This window comes from Corvus brachyrhynchos, unplaced genomic scaffold, assembly GCF_000691975.1.
Source record: "Corvus brachyrhynchos isolate BGI_N302 unplaced genomic scaffold, ASM69197v1 scaffold7, whole genome shotgun sequence".
In the NCBI taxonomy this organism is placed as follows: Eukaryota; Metazoa; Chordata; class Aves; order Passeriformes; family Corvidae; genus Corvus; species Corvus brachyrhynchos.
In genome coordinates, this window is record NW_008239054.1 from 777501 (window position 1) to 797825 (window position 20325).

The window sequence follows — 20325 nt, forward strand, 5'->3', positions numbered from 1 at the left end:
TTTGGCTCGACAGACTCAAGAATTTTCTTCCATCTGCCAAGATAGCAGTTAAATAAATTCCTGACAGCATATGTCAGCAAAATTTTCCAGGGCTTTTACATTACCTTTAATAAAAACATTTTTAAGAGTCATGCCATTTTTTCTTACCCTCCAAATGAGTTATTATTGACTTTTACTGACTATGAGCAATCTTAGTAACATTTCAAATACTAGGATAATATTTATTTTATTAGCCAGCACTACTTTTTCCTATTTTTCTACTGGATATCACCTTAAAGGAAATGAAACAGGTAAAAACAATATGCAGAGAATTCTTTTTGAGAATCCAAATCATATTCAGATGACTGCACTCAAAAGAAATAGCTGTGAATTTAGGGGAGAATTACTGATCTCTTCAAATCTTTCTTTGCTGTCTTATGTATACTCCCAACACTGTGATTCTGTACTGAATAATACTGATAAATTCTGTACTGAAATCATATTAGCTTTTCACAGGCAGTATACTGACAAGAAAGAAAGAAAGAAAGAAGGAGAGTTTTCCTCTGTTTCCATGTTCTGATTTCTTTGGGATGAACTCTTGAACTCCACCACCAGTGCTATTCATTAAAAATCAAGATTAATTAATGAGAAGACCAGTTTGCTTCACCTTGGCTAACATTCATAGACCAATATGGTTCTTCTGATGTTTATGAAAGCTTAATATTAAAAATATAATTCCATTTAAAGAACTCAGAATTCCAGAAATATACAAAGTTAGCTCTGCCAAGTCTCCATTTGTAATTAAAGGGAGTTAAACAGTGCTCATTCAAACAAAAGGGATTTTCTTATAACTGATTTGTAACAATATGTGACAGCAATGAGTGGAATTCTTTTTACCCGTAAAAATATCCTACATCTTATTTATAATATGTTTGTAATACTTTGTGTTATTTTTTTGCTGTGGTTTACACAAAAGCAGTTTGTCAAATTGATATTATGGTCTGTGAGTCCCAAGCCTAGTTCTCAGCTATAACCAGGAGAAACTCTGAATCCATTTTAACAATATCAAATTACAACCTTAGGATCTCATTCTTTTTTAATAATTTAGAGTTTAGAGTGAGACTGTCTCCTGGAAGGGCCAGGTTGATTTAAAGTTCTGATTTACTTCTGTCATCTCTGTCTTTTTGTGGGCTTGAAAGATTACAACACCTAGATGCTCAGTTGACAACATCACTGTAAGCAAAACCTCTTCTATTTTGATTTTATAGTTTGGATTTTGCAGATACTCAAGATTTTGATAACATTGACTGCATGTACTGGCATTAGCTGAGCCAGTTTATGAGCCTACCTATGACTGTACATTATAAAGCAGTTACCATGGGCAAGTTCTGCTGAGTTGCAGGCATTTACAACCTTCCACATAACCCATCAGATCCTTTTTTTTAACAATGAAGTATATGTCTCTTCTGTCAGTTTACAAATACAGCTATTTGATTTTTTATGTTACTGAAGTTATATTATTCGTCTTAGGCCATCCCAACCCTTAGGACACTCTATATCTTGCATATTCTGCCACCAGATCTATAACATGTGTTCTCTAATCATTCCTTTCTACGTCTGATATTTATCTCTCACTTACATCATGCTCAAAGTATTGCTTTGTTTTTACTCCCTTGGATTTAAATATTTTAACTTGATTAATTGAACTGGTATTTTGCTGCTAAATCTGAACAATTAAAATCAAGCACAGCAGGAAAAATATTCACTTTTTTTTCCTGGTGTTCTTGGACTTCAACAAGTCCTACTGCAACTGCAAGTTAGCTAGTATGCTTCTCTTGCTGCCTTTTAATAATGTGCTAGCATTCCAGGAGTTTTACTCAACAAACAGACTCTTAGGACAAAAAGTCCACTGTATTTTCACCAAAGCTTTCTGCCTTTCTTCTGAAACTGTGAAGAGCTCTTCTGTGCTGCTTTATGAAAAAGGAAGCACCATGAACCACAGGTAAAGTAGAATAATTATTTATTTGAAGCAACTGCCTACAGATACTATAGTAGAAGGATATCCCCACTTCTACTTTTATTGCTTTCGAATTTCTAAGGAAATTGAATGCAATTGGGTTATAAAAGTGAGTGTGGTATTTCCTGAACAGAAGCATAAATGGAAAAAGCAAGAGATTTGCTTAGCTGTTAGCTGAACTCTAAATTTATTATTTTAACTAGTTATAAGGAGTTTGGGATCTATAGATATGTTTAACTTAAAAGAGGTTGTGTTCTATTGCAACAGAAGTAGCAAAATATTCAACTCTTTTCTATATTTTGATACAGCAATCACCCTCCACAGAAATTCTTAACCAGATCATATGTAAAAAAAAAAGGCACATAAGCTATGGCACCTGTCAGTGCCATTTTGGAGGAGGGCTTGGGAGAGATAACCAGGTTATTGTTTGTGGACCTACAACCACAGAAACCTGGAAGTAAGACATAGCTAAAGAAATTCAATCTAGTTGCAAGTGTTGACTATCTCACATGAGTCTATGTGGGAGATTTTCACTCATGGACAGTGGACGGTGAAAAAAGGATTAAATTTCTTGAAAGAGATTATTTGGTTATTTGATATTGGCATGGAATTTGCATAGGAAATTATTCAAATTTGTAAATGGGAAAAGACATCAATTTGCACCCAATCTGTAAAAATTCAGAACTGTTTTATAATTTTAACACATCTACTCTACTCATTCTAGCAGAACAATGAAAGAAAGTATGAAAGATAGAAAATGAAATTGAATTTTTCTTGGTCAACTGTTGTATGGTGAACTTTCTGTTGACGTCACGTGCAAATCCATTGCAGTCACTCTTGAATAGTAATTATAGGAACACAAGGCTGAGCAGTTAATCTTTAAAGAAAAAAAAAAGAATACATGAGAGGATATAAAATAATTTATCCTACTATTTGAGTAGTAGGCCAGTACCCAGTATGTCACACCATTATCCCTCAGGAGTAGTGCTATGTCCAGTACAGTCATAGTGAATATCCAATGTATATCCAGCTTTATGCAAAGCAGAGGCTATAGAACAATTCACTAGATTGCTTTTTCCGTTCCCCAAGTTCTTCATGATCTCAAGAATTTAAAGACATTTAAACAAAACACTTCAGACAAAGAAAAAGTTTAGACGCAGAAGCACAAAGTGTTTTCATAACTTTTTTTTCTAAAAGCTTTGCATGTAATTTATATATTTGCTTAAAACTACTCTTCTGCTAATCAGTTGCATCCATAGACAACATTTCCTCTTTCTTTGTTGCAAATGATTTGACTATGAATTACAGCTCTGACACATTCTATTCAATGTGACAACATTCTTAATTCTAGAGACAAGAAGCTCTGGCAGTCTTCTGATGATCTATTCATACGAGGTTCTTTTACATACTTTTGCATTTTTACTGTGAAGAAAAATTAACTCTTTGAATTGGGAGTATGAACTCTCAAAGAATCTTCCCCTCAAGAGTTAGGTTCCCCAAACTCTGATTCTTATCGTGGTAATTCTCTTCTTTTGGAAGAATTTGCAATATTTTATAGAAGACACCCCCGTCTGAATGGATACACTGGTATGCAGGAAGCACCATCCTACCCAGAGTCCGCTAAATATGTTCATGGTCGTCAACAGCATTCTGTTATGGGTAAGTAGCTAAATGAGTATCTCCTTCCCAGATCCCGTACTCCCCTTGTTATCACCAACGTATTCAACCGTATTCCACTTAATTCTGTAGAACAGAAGGAAAAATTTATTTTGTGGTTGACAATTTTGCCTGTTTTTCTAGGGAGAAAACTCCATCTTGATGTTCCATTAACAACTGCAATATGAGATGGAAATTTTTACTAAAAAATATAAACTCCTTTCAGATTTTTATTACCACTCTTATAGGCTTCCCTTTTAGAAAAACAACACAATTTGCTGCTAACAGCTGCCTGAATATGAATCACAACCACTAACCAAATGAAAAAGGCTGTGTAAAAAATAGTTAACTGTCTCTGCACAGATAAGGGATAAATCACAGTGCAACTGCAATGTCTTAGGACCCCTCATGATGGTGTGTTTTCCCATTCAGAAACTCGGTAAAAATCAATAGTTATTACATATATGCAAGGTATATTAATTAATATACTGCATTTGTCTTGAAAGTTCAACATACTTACACAAGGCAGAAAGATCTAAAATGTTCTCTAAAGCTTCTCTGTCTGTTGTTCCACAACTATCTAATGGTTCCATGGTTTAATTAACACTTATGATCTAGCAGCAAAAACTAGTTTTCAGTTTTTCAAGATGATTGTTTATATGAGGTAAAATGAATATATAAGTCAAAATCACTTCACCTCTAAGGGTTGTGAAGAGAAGATGCAATGTCTTGCCTTTCGCCCACAAAAAAATCAGCTTCATATACTGCACAGCACAGAAAAAAACTGTGTTATTACTCTGCAGTTGACAGATCTTCATCATGTCAATTAGCATTGGAGGGATGTGCAGATGACAGTACGTATCTCTGAATGTATAGGAAGAAAACAACACAGATGGGTCCACGTGTAAATCATGAAAGTGAACTCACAGCCATCAGTCAACAAGCAAATATATCCTGCAGTGCCAATATACTCTTAGTGATACTGAGAAGGAGTATAACTCTCACAACAATTTCCTCAAAGTCAGCAGAACAAGTTGTGGATCAAAACAGAATACAATACAAACATGGGGAGTTAATAAGTTACAGAAAAAAAAAAAAAAAGGGTTTTGGCTCAGAAATGAAAGTTTTAGAGTATTATGCAACTTCATTGAAATATGTTATCACATCCAAGCAAGTATCCTGAAAAAAAAACTTTTAAAAAATTCCCTCACACGTGTTTTCAGTGTCATGATTCAAAGCAATCTTCACTTAAAATAAATCAGAAGATAAGTAGGATACTGTCTAGATCAGCAATCACAACTGCCAGAGTGCCAAGGAATGGAAGGTCATTGGGCAAGTTCTCCAATGTGGAGCATATGCTGTGGTCATGAAAGCTTAAGCCTCATGACCTGCTATGAACACAAGCTGTTCCCAGCTAGTGTTCAATAATTTGCTGTATCATTTACAATAAATATTAAAACAACCAACACAGTATGAAATTGTGTCCACCTGCTTTCTAAGACATAATTGCATATTTGCTAATAGAACAGGCATTAGCAAAGAATCAGTCTGTAACAGATTTTATTGAGAAATTCTAGAAGCATTTAAGCTTAAGAATTAAATTAGAATTTAAAGCTTAAGAAATATATTTTTTGGAAGTGCTAGTCAGCCTTTTCTATAAAATTTTATTTTACATACAAATCATGGGAGTTTTGTCATTGTCTCTAAAATAAGTAAAATCTCACCCTACTTTAACAACTTCTTAGTTATTAGACCATAGGGAATTCAAAACTGCTTTTCTCCTCATGCATAAAATCTTCAATAATCTATAAAACACTTTTTTCCTGTATACTGTAGCCTTTTGACATGAATACCTGTGTTTCAGAAGCACTGATTTCACCAGTTTGGATTGAGCTATATGCTTCCTTCTGGTGCTTCTAGTTTGTTTCTTACATGACTAGATCTTAACAAAGTGATTCTGACAGGAAGACCATTGTATGTCAAATAGTTAGTGATTTATATAACTGTTTGAATTACCAAAAAGAGGATTTGCATCCACAGACAAGATCTTCACTGCGTGTAATGCAAAAACACATTTAGGGTCAATCCAAAGGTGCATGAAAGCAGGGGTCCCAGCCTCTGAAGTCATACAAGATTTACTTGCCATCTGCATTCCTCTTTTCACTCTATCTTATTAAAATAGCTATTTTATTGAGCCATTTGTTGTCAGGCCTTTCTTACTGAGATCCAGAAAGAAGTCTGCACCATCTTTTTCTTTCACACACACTCTTATCGTTGCCTTGGTACAAAACTATCTCTCAGGGCTACTCTTGATTCATCTGACTTTTATATTTTGCTGTTCTTCAAACAAAAATTGATTTTCAGAATGCTATGAGGCTGATTAACCTTTTCCCCCAAGAGAACAGCCAAAATTGCTATAGTTGCAGATCTTTAGTTCTGAGGTAATTTACTCTCAGAGACAACAGTTTGAAGACTCTTTTAACTTTTGGTGAAAATAACATTTATTACTACACTATTGCTGAGGGGCTAATACATATTCTAACTTAACCTGGTTCACTGAGAGTCTGCAAAGACAACCTGGTTGAGAAAATGCTCATTTAAATAGAGAAAGTCTTGACAGCCTAGAAGGTAACACTTTCGATAGTCAGTGGTCAGATGACAAAAAGATAAGGCAGTATTATGGAATTCAGCTTTCAAAATAAACTATTAACTGGTCATTAAAAACCATGTTGTTTTGTTCCCTCACTTTGAGCAGAAGGAAGATAGCTAAGGTATCCAGTCTCTGATATACCCTTGCAAAATGTATAGCTGACAAAGTTTAGGAAGGCTGGAGAATGAAGACTGCTGAGCAAAATCTAACAGCAGACTCCTTCAGATTAACCTAGAACTCCATTAAGAGGGTTCCTTGGTTAGCAAAAAACATTTCAAAAGAATTATTATTTGGGGAACTTCACAATCAATCATGCTGATAGATGGTTTCATTTGTCTGAGAGAGGTCTGTTTCAGTACTGTGATGGGGAAAAAAAGGAACAACAGCAAATTCGGCTGTGAGCCACTTGGCACAGTGGTTCAGCATATGCTGCTTTGCATCACAGTTTTGGAAGGACAGAAAGCTCTTAGAAAAGTAAGTGGACAGAATCAATCTCATACGAGGCAGCCAAAGGCATAAGTGCCATTTTCATCTGAAGATTTCTTCATTAAAAAAACCTGATTCTCCCCATTAAGCAGCAGTCTTTGCTAATAAATGTAACTCATTTTGTTCAAGTATTCATGGAGTAATATTGAAGTGGTGGATTTCCTTACTGAGAATGTCCTGAGCAAGTAAGTACTGAATTAACTGCACTTACAGACTGGGCCATGAACTCTTGCACATAGAAGGATTCAGAATCAAGCTACAACTCAACTACACAGTTTCCATTCAGTGCAAATGATGATGGTCTTTAGAGAGCAGATATTCCTCATCTGACAATCTGCTCCATGGCCACTGTAATGCTAATGACACTGGTCTTTAATGAAGCCAGTGCTGCTACAGGATTCAACAGAGTGATGAAGGTCAGCTACATCACTCTCAACATGCCTCTTACCAGCACAGGACCCGAAGGGGAAAAACTAATGGCTCATTTGTGGCACAGATGTACCTGCAGGAAAACGTTCCTCTGGTTATTTATGGTTGGATAAAGTCATTTACAGAGTCTCAGTGGAGCCAAAGGGCCATAACCAGACTTGAGAATCTATTTTCTTTTTTAATCTCCACAGGGAGTTCCATATACTGTAACTACATTGCATTCATGGAATGTCCCCCTCAAAGGAAAAGCTGTTTCATCCAAACATATTATTTGAAAGAGGTTTTTTGGATGGGGTTTTCTACAGAATATTTCCCACTAGAAATTCAGGGTGAAATGAAAAATTGGCATGTGTTCAGTGTAATCTACCCATTTAGCTGGGGCAAAAGAAAGCAGGAAGTATAAAGGAAAATGAGAGAAAAGAGACAGTTAACCAGTGCCTTCAGTAGTCATCAGAAATACCTGACAAACATACAGTTTAATGTTAATTTTACTCAAGAAAAATATTCTAATGTATAAAAAGGTATTTTTGAAACAGTTTTCCATCAGAAGAAAGGGGGTTCTGTATTTTCACTTTTGAACAGATTGAGGACAAAAAATCTCAACGCTTCCCATGTGACAAAACTCCTTTTACAGATAATTTCTTCCAATGACTGGCAAGGATTTCTCTTTGATGACTGTAAGCAGAAATTAATCAGAATAAAAGACTATGTGAACCTTTAGATGGACAAAGCTGAGGTATTTCAGAAGATGCAATGCAAAGACAGAAACAGAACATAGAGAAGTCAGCATACGAATGAAGTGCAGGGTTGGGAAGCAACTGAAAAAAGATGGTTAAAGCTTAAGTAATGTCTTCCTGCTAGTGGTCTTGAGTATTTTTTCTATCTTAACCCTCCAAACATAATTTATTAAGGATTCTTGTTACAGCTACATGGTAGTCCTAGTACATGATTTAATAATCTTTAAAAAATTTGTTGCTTAACTTTCACAAGGCTTTTTTTCCCACTACTTGAAGAGTGAAAAATGATCATTCTTTAGATAGTTTCATATATTTAGGACACTTTCTGCACACACGTGCATCAACATTGAATTATGCCATCTTCATATTGTTTGTCATGCACAAAACAGAACATCGCTTTTAAATTACCAGATCTGTAAAATATCTGTCTCAAAAACATTTTACACAATTTTTACATTTCACATTTAATCACCCCATCATAAAGTGAATCACCATTTCTTCAGTGACCCCATCATAAGGTTTATACTAAGAAATAAAATATTTTTTCTTATTTCAGTATCAGTTCTGCATTAGCCTTCCCTAAAAAGTCAAGATAGATCCTGACATTTGTGCCATTTTATATAAGGAAGGATTTTCATCTTATTTCCCAAATTCTGTAATTTAAAACTCTGTTCAAATCCTGTGTTATGTTGTCTTAGTTGCTAATCCTTTGGTCTTAACAGAATAATATAAACTCATAAATAAAATCATTTTGCTTTTCTACTATATAGTCAATCAACTTAGTCAGAAAGTACTAAGCAGATCTATAGTCACCATGCTCCCCCAAAACAAAACAACCACCAAATACAACAAACAAAACCAAGCAAACAAACAGAAAGAAACAAAAATTTTCATAAACAGGATAGATGTGTGCATAAAACAGAGGAACCAATAGTTACTATTTCACATGTAGCACATATGTTCATGACAAACACTTTCATTCTCTACATAATTTCAGTAAATCCCTGCAGGCTATTGTGATTTTTTCATAACAGTGATTAGATTAACCCACTGCAAAAATCACAAGTAACTTACAGAATTTTTTTGAACATTTGCATGCAGTTCTGAAATTTATGATTGTGTTTAAATTTATTAATTATTTACTTATGCATTCAAAAATAAAATATGGAAGTTTTTAAATTGTTAATGATGACAAGAAAAAGTTAAAAAAAGTCAGATCTGGATCTCCTCCATCAATGTAAACAGTAAGAAACTTCTACATGATTACAATACTACCCTTAAGTCATGATACTTTTCAGAAGAATGTATATTCATACCAGCAAATCAATTGTTCGTTTCCTATCAGATATAGCTTTTTTAACTTAATTTCCTAGTGGAAACCACCATGGTAAATGACAGAGTTTACAGAGCCATGAAACAGGCAGAAGAAGCATGCTGAGCATGTTAAAGAATAAGTGAGTTTTTGTAACTGTTCTTTGTGCGATTTATATGATATCATATGGTCTACTACTTCAAAAAAATGAAGGTTCAGTGGCCTACTTTTAAATACAGATTTGAAAATCATAATGCAAAGCATAAAATAATAATTAGTATATTTATTCATGGGTTCTTTTTAGAAGCTTGCACAGTGTTACAGTTGTTCAGCATGTGACATTTTGACACAAAGGCATGATAGACTCCTCAAATCCATAAAATGAAAATGCACTTGCTTAAAGTAGAATACATATTTATACAGAAAGATGAAGAGTCAAGATACAAACTGTGCCTGTTCACCTATACTTATTTTAGCCCTATCTCAAAATACATTAACAAGTGAAGCAATCCAGCTGCTAGTGAACAGCTGTGAGTTCCACAAACTGTCTCTGGACTTACTAACTGGAATAAAATATTGCCTACACTGCTTCTAAACAAAAATGTAGGGGAGTGCAATTTAAATTTAACAACATGGCTTTTCTGTAAGCACACTAAAGCATACTCTAGTCACAGAATAACCTTCAATGAAACCAATAAGCATTAAAAATTTAAATAGCTTCCAGGATTGGGGACACAGAATTTACTACAGGGTACCGACAGCCTCAATTTGGCAAGGCCAGAGTGTTTTGCTGAATAAGGAGATCAAAATATGCATAAAGTTTAGCTGTAAAATATTTTAACAAGTATGGCCCATAATGAAGAATTAAGTGAAAATCAAGTATGTTTCTAATCTATCAAATGTATTTTTTGCTTGAAGCTAACTAAACTTCTTTCACACATGTTTTTAATGGCACAGACTTTTAAATTTTATTTCTTCCCTTGCAATATGTTCAACCATTCAATAGACTACGGTTTTAATATTTGGTTCATGTCTTGTAAATTGATCTATGAAAAATCAAAAAGTGTTCAAGAGATCAGTTGTAGCCTAAACAAAAATCAAATATTAGCTCCTGAAGAGCATTATCTGGGGTTTTCTACAATATAAATTATTACCTGTACTATTGAATTCCTTATAAGAAATATATTGAGAAAATACTTGCACCTTTCAAGTTTCCCTGGACAGCTTTTATGAAATCTAGTTCTTAGTCCACCAAGTCCTTCATCCTTATTTAAAATGAATATGGATTTTAACACATGTTCACAGATAGTTACCTAGAAAATTTTAGCATGCTTTGGACATAATTCAAAAAACATTATTCTCAGAAGCATTTGCAATTCTAGCTGGATACTCCTTGAGAAGTACACACACAGAAAGGTGAAAAGATTAGCCTCTGTCACGATGGATGTGTCAGAGTCTCCATTACCCAGATCAAATTTAGCTATAGTTTGCATAAGGAAGAAGAGTGATTTACCTTGGGTCAAAGATTCAGTGCTCCATAAAAGGGTACAATTTTCAGCGACCTTATCTATGGCTGTCACTTGTCACTGTAGGGATCAATTTAACTTTACAGCATCCAAAGCATTTTTTATTCCTTTTTGCTGCCACAGCACAACTCAACACAATTATTTCATGGAGTGCTCTTAAGTTCCCAGTGGGCACTTAAGACTGAGGGTAATTGTGTAATAGAATACAGTCTGACTGGCTGCAGCCTACTGGCTTTCTTGCACTTCAGAAAATAACCACATCAAAACAAACCAAACCCCCAGCATCCAAAAACCTCCTTCACTCTTCTACTCTTCAAAGCATGATGATAGGGGACTTAATGATTTTTCTAATAGAGCAAAAAAAAAAGGAGGGGGAGGATAATGTGAATATCTAAGGAATGCTAACAAAATTCAGAAAAAGAAAAAATTGACCACAAGCATTCAGTACAAATTGAATTAACTGCATGCAGAGTAAAGACTGATTTGAACTCACTCATAAAAGCAGCATAAAGGAGAAATCTAGGCCTTCAGACAAGAAGTTCTGATGTAAGATTAAATGCTATACAAGGTTATACCATCCAAAGGCTCAGGTTTTAATATGTGTTTGTCTTTAGCTCACCTGGTAAATCTGGCAAACAGAATTAGTTATGCAAGCCATCCACTCAACATCGCCTCAAAGTCAAACAGAATAAGTAGTTACAGCACTTCTTCATCATATGCTTTTTAAAAAAGTTTTTTCCTATTTAATATTTTTATTGCATACAGGTGGTATACAACATCATGCTGGTATGCAAGAGCAAACTGAATGTGTTTTATAAAAACAGTTATAGAACAAATATTTTTCAGTACTTAATAGCATTGTCATCCACCTTGTTTTCAACTTAAAAAGTCAGATTTCAAGGGGAAGCTGAAGGAGAGGTGATAGACTCTTTCACTCTAAAAAAACCCCTACATAAGAGTTCCTGCTGTTTCTGCTTTGAAATTAGTTAGAGGGGGGGCTAAATGCTAATAAATTATTCAGTAAAATGTGCACAATTAAATGCCATTTACAGTATTTTAAACATTATTTTCAAGCTTTCTTTTAAGGAGATGTAGTCACGGAAAAACAGGGCTAGCAAGCTATTTCACCATATGAACATTTAATGCTTTAAAATTATTGCCTTCAAAGGGAGGCAGTAGCTCTAAGTAAGACAATATGCTGTTTTATCTGATTTGATTTTAAACCTCAAGGTCTCTATATACTCATGCTGCACCCAGAAATTTTGCAAACACACATTTATTTCCCACATTCAGTGAGGCTGCTCAAGGCTTTAACTACGTATTTATATGGTTTTTGAGGAAAACATGTAAATCGTCCATCTACTGATAGGTGACAGGAAAATTAAAGGAAATAATTGCTGCTTTAGTGTATATATATATATATATTTGTTTATTTTTTTCTCCTCAACCCCCAGTTCAGAGACTTAAACCAATTCAAGGACTTGGGTGGGTATGGAAGGTGTGCTGCAGAGACAGCCAGTCTCTGAATCAGCAGGTTACACATCACTGTACTGCAATCTAGATGAACTTTCAAGATTAAGGCATTTCTTTCTTACTTACAAGCATAACTCATGTACTGATTGTGGTGTTTTAAAGTACATTGTCTAGTCTTTAATTATCTAATTACAGCATATGTTTTGAGATAAACCTGAAAGTATAAATAATGGGGTATTTCTATCTAAAGGTCCAGCTCTTCTGTTTGGGGCTGAGAACAATCTCCCCTTACAGCAATTACTCTGGCTAAACCTTGTTTAGAGAGATAGATGACCAAGACCACTAAAACCGTTCTTAATCTTATGGGTAGAATTACAAGCGAAATAGTGAATTTTCAATACTGATTATAGAGTGTGTATTTCAGTACTGATTATTGAAAGAGTTAGAAAATTATAATGCTTCTTTTCAGCTTCAAATCACTACAGCTGTGCATGAATCTTTGCCAAATATAAGAAACACACAATTTTTTTCCTATATATATGTTACTTGAAGAATACTGGAAATATTGTGATTTGGTGCGTACACTGTAAAAAAAATTTCATGTTAATTACAGGAGTTCCAAATGGTGTCTGCTTTTCTATCATTAAAATACTAAAACTTCAGTAAGAGTAAATACACAGGCTTGTAAATACAGATTGGTCAATTCCATGTTTTAAAGGAAAAACTTCATAGTTTTTGCCTTATTTATTTTTAAGATGTTTTAAATAAGGAAAATTTTCTAAAAGCAATCATCGTTGTGGCTTTTATGGTGTATCAAATATTCCCCAGAAGACTGTTTTACATGTGAAATATATCAAAAAATATCAGTTTAATAAATTCAAGAGCCACCTTTATCAGAAAGCAAGTAAGGAATATGAATGCCACTGCTAAGGAAACAAAACCTGCTTGGTACTAAATTTATTTCATCCCAACAAAAGAAATTCAGGAAAACTTCAAAAAGACAAACAAACAGACAAACAAAAACAAGCCACAGGCTTTAAAAATGTGTAAAAGAGTTCTGTCTCTTCATAATATAAAAAGAGCAGCCTGTGAATCCTTTGCTGGAATTCAGAAATTGCATTCTCTCCCTCCAGCTGCCCTACAGAGAGGGCCATATTACCCCATAGCCCACTAAATACAGTATTGCTAAGAATAGGCCGTAAGTGTTATACTGATGTTGCAAGGCCTCAGACCTGAGCTTTGTCAGGATTACTCTGTACTTTTCTTGGCCTGCCTGGAACTTTGTTTTAGCTTGTTTAGCTATAGCAGCCTGACTAGGTGGCTATGACTAGTTTGCTTTATTTTAGCATAACTTTGTATCGTATAACTGTAATCCTGTACAAACTCTTGCAACAAGTAGTTATTCTGTGTAGAACAAAATATTAATGGCTCTAGCGTGATGGTGTAATGTAGAGAAACACAGGCTTGGTATGACAGCGGAGGCTTTAAAAGCATGTTGCAAACTTTGCGTGCAATGTAGAGGAGCACTGGCATGGGATGATAAGAGAAGTGACCCAGGATTGGCTCTAGAGAGCCCAGACCTATAAACTTAACTATGGACAATTAAAGGAATGCAGGGTAACAAGGAAAACAATAACAAGGATCCAGCATATTCAAAATACTTTGTATATAGCAAATTCAGCTTTAACGTGGACCTACAGACCTGCAAAGAAAGAGCAAAGTTTGCAGTATGTGTTAGAAGAAGGTAAAAATGACCCTAAGCAGCTCCTACAGTGAGGAGGAGGCAATTACCATTAACATCATATTGCTCTTGTCAATGGACTCAGGATCCTGAAAACTTGCATATCCAACTGAAGATGTCAACTGCGAGAACCCAAGGAGCAGTGGAAGGGTGAACATAAATGCAAGGAAAGAAGTAGATAAAAAGAAGACCATGCTTAATAATTTTACTTTATTACTATTACTGATTTTTCTACAATACAGGAGGGTTTCTGCATTTGTTTTTTCTTTATTTTTCTGTCACAAATTTGAAGCAATGAATATTCTTTAAATAGCTATTTAAGATTTCAATTACACAAAGAAAAATTATTGGCTTTACATATGTAAGATTTGTTTACTTTTTGCCCTTAGGAAGACAGAAACTTAAATTTAGCCTCCTGAAAAATTGTACTGAAAGATTTTTTTAGTGTCTCAACACAAGGAAATAACCTTCTAGTTCAGTCAAACTCATGCAACCTGATGTTCATTTGGAACAGTTTCCCCCACAGTCTTCCACAAACTGTTTTTCCTTCTACATACCCTATTTTCCTGTTTGTATGTACCAACCTTTAAATTTAAAAAGAATCCATAGGGGTCTATAGATTTGTTCAGCCATTTGAAGAAAAAAGATTTTTATGCTTTGTTGTCTGTCACTTTTAAGATATTTAATCCTAACAGAATATGATTTGAATAACATTTTTAATTTCAGCTTCAATTAACATAGAATGGGAAAACTATTTGATATAATTCATTTATTTCTATAACAACCTGCTCTGACAAGACTGCATTATACTTCAGGCTACCATCTGGAGCATCTGTACACATATTTCTTAAACTGTGAAGTGGGCAATGTATCAGCACAAAGTGCATGCTACAACAACAGAGTGATATTGAGATCCTTCAGAAGGATCATCCCTTCTCAAATGAAAATACCTTTAGCCAAAATTTTGCAGATGCCCTTTCCAAAAAAAAAAAAAAAAAGGAGTATATACCCCACACATCACCAGAACATATGGGCTGCTACCTGCAAAACAGCAACATGTAAGTAAAAACATTAGAAGAGACTACATAGAACATGGTTTCCCCATGGAAATATTTCTACAGGACAAGCAGCCTATAGGCAGAGTAGGTTGCAGATATTTTAGCACCAGGTAACAAATATCAAAGCTGAAGGTATCCATAAAGCTACTAATTTTCACTTTTTCGCACACATATCTCAGCTACTTCAAGCAGATCTGGAAATATGAAAGACTATGGGGTTTGATTGAAACAAGTGCTATTTCCTTACTAGCTATGCTAATTCAGCAAAATGGTAAAACTGAGCTGAATCATCATGCAAATCTGTGAGAAGCTTTAAAATACTAGCTGCAAAATGAATACACATTTTATATTTATTCATAAAGCCAAGAGACTAAAAATCTGAATATTACTTATGTCGGCTGAACTTTACACTACAGAGCAAGAATTCTAATATCAAAACTTTAAAATTAAAACCCAAACCTAGTATGAGGTACAGTCACAACTATTTGGAATAGAATTGGCTTTCATTTATATCACATTATTATAATGTGCAGATAGCACACATTTCCTGATAGAGCTGTTAATTATGTTCGTGTTCCAGTACGAGACACATGCACAAGATGTTTCATTAAAAAGTAGCAGGTAAGAGAAACAGGTATACTGTTTGCATCAGAATTCTATCTGCAGAGGACCTTAAAAATATCTACAATTGCACTTTCAGCTTCACATTCAGTTTTCAATCTCCTATAAACCAGAATGCCTGAACATTAACAGGAAATATTACCACCCTTCTGAAACCCATCAATCACCTTTTCTCACAAGAGGATAAATGGGGTAGAAGCTACACAAACACATTCAAGTGCTGTTCCAAAACAGAGTAGTGCATGCAACCAGCAGGCTCCAGAGAAGTTCTGCAGCATTCAAAACATGCAAAAAAACTGATAAACACCCTCAGCCTTCTAAATGTCAGAGAGCATCCAGGCACAGCTCCAGAGACAAGATATCCTGGTTGAAGATACTGCTTCAGAAAACAATTCAGAGACCTGTCTTCCTCCTAAAGCTGATCCACAGAATTCCTTCTTCACTAAATGTACAAAGAGATAACCCTTCCATGCCTTTTCTTCTTGGAAGTTGTGTGTTGCCTGAATAGGCTCTGCTTCAGTAGGGAAGTATGTCTAGAAGATTCAAGATAAGCATCCTCCATTGCTGCAAATAGTTGGTCCGAAAGCTGTGACTGACCAGAAGGCACTATGGTTACGCTGAAACATGTCAAAGGTTGTGCTTGCATACTCAAGAGCTGAGCAGGCTGGAAACAATGAGGCTGCATACATCTGGTCTCAATCGACCCCAAATCCCTTAGTCTACTACTTCCTGTCTGCTATAAGCTCCACTGAATACTCAAAATGAAGAATCAAGACAGTTCAGCAGAGGAGGAAGAGAGGAAGGGTACCCCAAAAAAAATTAAAGGTAAGAAAATAAATTAATGTAAGAACAGTTAGGAGATCAGTTAACAATTTTTCTGATCAAAATTATGGCAAAATTATAATTTTGGTTACAGGAAATTTAATTAAAATGTGGTGAGATTTGATGTAGATGAGTTTTCATCTACAGGAGGACTCAGTACTTCAGTAACCCTAAGGACAAGAAGCCTAAGGACATCTATGGATTATATTTCCTGGTAAGTTTATTATATGCATTAAGGGAAAAAAAGGAAAAAGAAAATGGCTCAGAAAATTGTAATTCTCCAAAACGTATGGAGAACCCTATTCTTTCTAACAAGTGACTTATTTTCTATGTCTGAAATGTCTTCAGTTCATAATTTACTTTAGGGATTAGAAATTTTTAAAAGTTCAAATGAGTCCCAGTTGTCATGTTATGCCAATGTAATGACATTGTTATGTGTAATATATCATCAAACTGACAATTTTGTAGTACAAAGGGGAATGAAAGATAATGGATTACAATGAAGGACCTTGAAAAGGTAGGTTTCAGAGTTTAAGGATTTCAGCTTAGGAAGAAATCCTTTCTCAGGGTTGTTCATTTCATTATTTTATTTTCTCCTTCATTTAGGCTTAAAACGTTGGTAACAATCTAATGACTACCCAATGCTTCCAACAACTGTATTTTTAATAGTGGCCTTGCTTCACAGCATTCTATATTGCTGCCAATAGTCTGGCAAAGTCTCTGAAAATTACAGACATTAAAAATGGTCATTCCCTATATGTAATGCTCTGGCCATTGTCCATTTTTTTAATATTAAATGAACAAAGTCCAATAAATGATTTTTCCTCAGGCTCAAGACAATTTTTCTCCTTAGAATTTATGTGAAACCAGTATGCATGATAAAGAAGAAACTAAAATACATTTTACTGATAGTGGCATGTACCCAAAATCATAACAGAGCACTGTAAATGCATAAATTCTCTAAATACCTTGTGAAAATATGTCTCTCCTTTTATTTGATTATATACATACACAGGCATATATCTTTAACAAAAGTAGAACAGCTACAAAAAGGAAGGAAAGACATAGACTGCAAAATAGCCCATAGCCTTGTGGCAGCTTCCTGCTGCAATTAGAGCTGGGGCTTGTACCAGACTTTCCCACATATCAACAGCATATTCTAGCAATTCTGAGTTAGTTGCTCAATTTTTCAATCTGAAAATGCTCCATCTGAAATGCTCATAAAGGAGAAGTTGATTCTTATTTTTAAACGTCTTCATAACTTTGGATATTGGAAAAGTACTTGGGGGCAAACTGGACCATCTCTGAAAACACTGAATCCATCCATAGAATAGCATAAGCTGGTAGAGCTTCACTCAGTTTAAGAAAACTGCTCACTCCATGCAGATGAGACTGAGAATACATCCAAAGTTCTTCCCCTTATCATAATTTCATGCAATTTGAAGTCATTGTTCCTCAGGTATCAGTATTGGGACCCATGCTGTTTAATACCTTTTTCAGCAACACAGAGAGTGGGATTGAGTGCAAGTTTGATGATGACACCAAGGTGTGTGGTCTGTTTGACACCGGGGAAGGGTTGCCATCCAGATGGGCCTTGACAGGCTTCAGAGGTGGGCCCATGGGAACCACATGAAGTTGAACAAGGCCAAGTGCAAGGTGCTGCATTTGGATCGGAGAAATTCCAAGCTCAAATAGAGTTTGGGCAGAGAATGGATGGATTGAGTGAAGCCCAGAGAAGAAGGACTTGTGGGTGTTGGTTGATGAGAAGCACAATATGAGCTGGCAATATGTGTTTTCAGCCCAGAAAGCCAAACATGTTCATGGTGGCATCAACAGTAGCATGGCTAGCATGGCTAGCATGGGTGAGGGAGGTGTTCTTCTCCCTCTCCTCTGCTCTCCTGAGACCCCACCTGGAGCACTGCATCCAGATCTGGGTTTCCCAGCAAAAGAAGGATGTGAACCTGCTGAAGCGAGTTCAGAGGCGGGCCATGAAAGATGATCAGAGGGCTGGAACCCCTCATCTATGAGGACAGGCTGAGGGAGTTGGGGTTGTTCAGCCTGGAGAAGAGCAGGCTCCAAGGAGACCATACAGCACCTTCCAGCACCTAAAGGGAACCTACAAGAAGGATGGAGAGACTTGTCACAAGGACATGTAGTGATAAAACAAGGGGTGATGGCTTTAAACTAAAAGAGAGTAGGTTTAGATAGATATTAGGAAGAAATACATTACTGTGAGGGTACTGGAACAGGTTCCCTAGAAAAGCTGTGGATGCCCCATTCCTGAAAGTGTTCAAGGCCAGCTTGGATAGGGATTTGAGACACCTGGTCTAGTGGAAACTCTCCCTGCCTGTAGCAGAGGGGTTGGGAGGAGATGATCTTTAAGGTCCCTTCCAAACAAAAGCATTCTATGATTCCATTATCAAAGACTTTGCATGTCCAAATTCTAATGGCTGCAAAAAGCCTGAAAAACTAAATACATCTCTGAAATGCCACTTGTATTGTGTGTAGGTGGCAAGATTTGAGCAACATGAGGGCTACAGGGATGGCTTCTTTGGCAGGAGATCAGAAGGAGTCTTGTCCCAGACACAGCTGGTTTCAGCCTTCTCCACAAAGGACCCACAACTGGGCAAAGTGGACGTTGTCGGCCATTTGTGCAGTTCCTCTGGGATAGCATATTTAAAGAGAGCGGAGAAAGGAGAGAGTGTGAGAAACAATCCTACAAGCATCAAGCAACAATCCTACAAGCATACTCCTACAAGGAGTGTGAGGATGGCATACTTTGCAACCCTTGCTGGAGCAATTTATTTCCCTGCAGCCCATGTACTTGACCACACTGGAATAAATATCCATCTTGCAGCCCTCGAAGGACTCCGCTCTGGAATGTTGTTGTTTATTTCCCTTTAAGATTAAGATATAAAAGAACGTATGTTTTGTGTGTATATTTTCAGATTCCCAGACCTACCATTTTTTAGTCATTATGCACCACCATGGTAAAGGTTGCTTTCTAATGCAAGCTTCATAATGGTTTTGAGTTAAATTCTTGTATTTTCTGGAGTTCTGAGTGCCACAGATCTATAGCACAAGTTTATGAAGATTTACTTGCTATCAAATATCATAAACTAATTCAATGATTTATAAATTAGGAGATCAGAGGATTGGACTCAAATCAAACAAGGCAATAGCACTATTTTGATATGTCTTTTATGAAGAATTATCCTTAGATTTTTCACACTCTTTTTGTATTGTTCAATAACAATTTCTGTACATGGATGCACAAATGTGAATATGTATAGATAAATAAAATAAATGCTTGAATGTTTATATGCATAATAAATATGCACACATATCTAGCCCTTGAGAGAGCATGCTGTGCATCTGACTCTCAGATTACAGGAAACACATTTGATTATTTGCATGTACAAAGCTATATTTGGTAGTACATTTTAAGTTTTTATAGTTAAGTGAGGCTCAGCTGGGAGGTTATTCTGAATGCTAAGATGCCATTGGAGAATGTTACTTCTCTGACAATAAAGAGATTGACTCTTGATTCGTAGTGCTGCATCATTCACTCTTGTCACTTTTTAGCTAATGGAGCTTACTTGGGAGCTCAAGCCTGTTCCCTGAGTCAGATTGTTTCAGCCAACTCAGCCCACCTCTGTTAGTTCCTGTCATTAAACAAAACTCTAATTCTGTCTGGTCCAAACCAGCAGAACCTATTCAAAGTCAGAAGATTGCTTTATTGGCATACAGGTGTCTTCTCTCTCCCTTTTAATCTGCCGAATACCTCCCCCAAAAAAACTTAACCAACAGATACCCAT

General features: G+C 35.8%; 1 long non-coding RNA gene across 1 annotated transcript; it reads left to right on the forward strand.

Moving 5' to 3' along the window:
• The first annotated feature begins 3781 nt into the window (after positions 1–3781).
• Positions 3782–20054, forward strand: LOC108447883. Its single transcript, XR_001863587.1, has 2 exons — positions 3782–16721; positions 19016–20054. It is a non-coding gene; the product is annotated as an uncharacterized LOC108447883 (long non-coding RNA).
• The last annotated feature ends 271 nt before the right edge of the window (positions 20055–20325 follow it).